Below are 2,907 nucleotides of genomic sequence, written 5' to 3' on the forward strand. Positions count from 1 at the left end.
GGTATGTGCTTCTGCATTACCATAAGCTGTTTCAGTCTTTATGCTAAGCTAACTGGGACTGCCTGTAGCTTCATACTTACTGTGCGAACATGTGATTGTGATGTGCATTTTGTGTATTTTCCAAATTGTTGCTGTAATCCCCAGTCAGTAGTGTAGTGTCAGAGATATACAAGTGTTCCAACACTAAAAAGCCTGATCCCCTATTCAGAATATACATTCCATATTTTATATGTGGGCTGCTTCTATATTTTCTTTATTTCATAATGTATACTTTCATAAATGTGGGGAAAGTGTAAAGACAGGGTGGAATCCTGTCATTTACAATAGAGCACTAACTACATAAGGATGATCGTGCTGTATGACTGGGACAAGTCAAATACTTGTTTCACACAATTAGCAGATGTCTGCACATCTGCCTTAATTCAAAAGACTTATCATTTACCACATTAAGTCAGCACAGATCTTTTCTTTACTTGGAAATGTGGTCTTCATCTTGCAGTGCGGCTGCTGGCCCTCAAGCTTCAGCATGCATCAGCGCCACTCTTCACCTCTTAAATCTCCACAGAGCTCTGGAGAGTTTACAACAAACAGATAACATTTAAAGTGCGAGGTTGCAGGCTTCCAACCCCCCACCATCAACCACCCTCCCAGCACGTTATCTTAATTGTACAAGACAGGCAGCCTGAAACTACAGAAGAATCAAAAGAGATCAGGACGTTCAATTTAAACTGCGGGACCATGCAGGCAAATAGGAATCTCTAATTACTTATGCTAATACGAGGATGACAGAAAGACAGGGAAGCAGAGGATGAGAGAAGAGAGGAGGATGGAGGGAAGGCTACATTTGGTGTATCACTCAGGGTGTGCTGTAATTAAAAACAGAATTAATCTTTTGGACGTACAGGCTCAAGAAGAGGCAGACCTCTCTCTCATAGTGGGTCCCCAGTGAGGAGCAGAAGCCACTGAGAGGTAATTACTGTTATCTGCTGGCTGTTTTATTAACATGTGTCCTCAAAGAATGGAGGAGCTTAACTTAGCTCTGCTCTGAGCGATGCCACGATTGATAGACCAGCACAGAAAGTGATTACAAAATGGAAAAAAAGGGCCCCATTCCTTTTCTCTTGAACCTGAAAAGAAAATGGAGAGTGTTTCTTTGTTTATTTGCTTGTTTGCTCTTTCTGCACTACACTCCCACTCTTTAAATTCCCTCTGGGGACTGATATTTTCCCAGATACATGGATAGAGTGAGGAGGAAGAACCGAAAGTTGGAGCACACTGAATGGGGAGGTGATAGGAGGGAGAGGATAAGAGAGAAGCTGATTGGAGGAGGGGAAGAGATGCAGAGCAGGGACGAGAGATAGATGAATGAAAAGATTTGCTGCCTTAGCGGTGAGCAGGATGAGAGGAGAAGCCCAGAGAAAGCACACATGCCAATCATCTGCCCACAGGCCAGTGCACGGATTAACAAAGCGAAGAAATGGTCGGAGAAATTCAATTAAAAAACGAATAAATAAGCAGGCAGCTTTTCCTCCGGCCAGAGGTTAGTTTTGTAGAAAACAATCTAAATTAAAGTTGCAAGCAGCGTTGAATGAGCCCTCACACCCTCATGCATGTCAGAGTTGCTGGCAGGACACCGGTTGATGCTTCTCTACATTCTCTCCACCATCAGACACTGCACATATACGTACATACAGTATGTTATTTCCTGCATAGAACATGAATACAAGTTTAAACTAACAATTTAGTAGCACTTAAATGGCACTTAGTTATAGCACTTTGTAGTTTGGCTTTCTTGAAGAAATTGTACTTTCTTGATTCTTGTTGTTCTGGGTTTGTACCCTCATGGTTGAATGCACTTGTTGTAAGTCGCTTTGGATATAAGCATCAGCTAAATGAAATGTAATGTAAATCTAAAGAACATGTAGCAGTGAACATGATGCATTGCACATTTTGTGTGAGCTCTTGTGTCTAACAGGACATGCACCAAACATGCATCATGTTAATAAATATTAAGGGTAGTCCAGACCGCAAATTATAGACGTTCAAAATGCCGACAAGAACATGCTGCTCAACTAAATCTGAGACGCTCTGGAGTTAGAGTTGGCAAATGTGTTAAGATTTCACCTACTCAATCTGAGTCTGGTTAAGTGCAATACTATTAAATGGAAAAAAAATATCTATGTATGTAAAAAATATATATTCGCAAACAAATTCTAAAGGATGACTCAAATATGATACACGTCTTCCAGTGTTCATAAATCTAGGTGAAATTTACTGGAAACACTAGTTTGCTTAAATATTCTTGCCACTTTGCCACAAGGTTTTAATCCCTAGGTTTGGTTTGCTGTCGGTTTGTGTGGAGTTTGTATGCTCTCCTCATACTGTGGGTACCCAAGCGTCCTCCCACAGTCCAAAGACATGCATATTGGGATTTGATTATTTGAAGATTCTGTAGGTGCGAATGTTTTTTGTTTTTTTCTCATGTCAGCCCTGTGATACGCTCGTTACCCATCCACAGTGTAATGTGCCTCTCTCCCAATGTCAGCTGGGAAGGGCTCCAGCCCCCCGTGCCCCCCTGTGATAGGTGGAGGGATGGATCATCAAAGTACTTACTACTTCCAACAATATGGTGCAAAATGTTGTGTGTGTCTAGGCCTCAAAAAAATGTGTTCATGAAATAAAAAAATGGATGCAGGAAATCCAAATTAGCTGACCTTGTGTCCATCAGTTCCAAAATGATAATAGCAATGATCCCATACATTTTCATGAGCATCCAACCACCTTGGTTCCAGCTTAAACTCGCATTAAGGGGCGCTATGTAGTCTCCATAGAGAGAAAGAAGACTTTTGCTCATATGTTTGTTAACTTGTCGAGTATGAAAAGTGCAAAGTAAAGTTTCAGCATAAG

Source organism: Hippoglossus stenolepis, chromosome 8 (genome assembly GCF_022539355.2).
Source record: "Hippoglossus stenolepis isolate QCI-W04-F060 chromosome 8, HSTE1.2, whole genome shotgun sequence".
In the NCBI taxonomy this organism is placed as follows: domain Eukaryota; kingdom Metazoa; phylum Chordata; class Actinopteri; order Pleuronectiformes; family Pleuronectidae; genus Hippoglossus; species Hippoglossus stenolepis.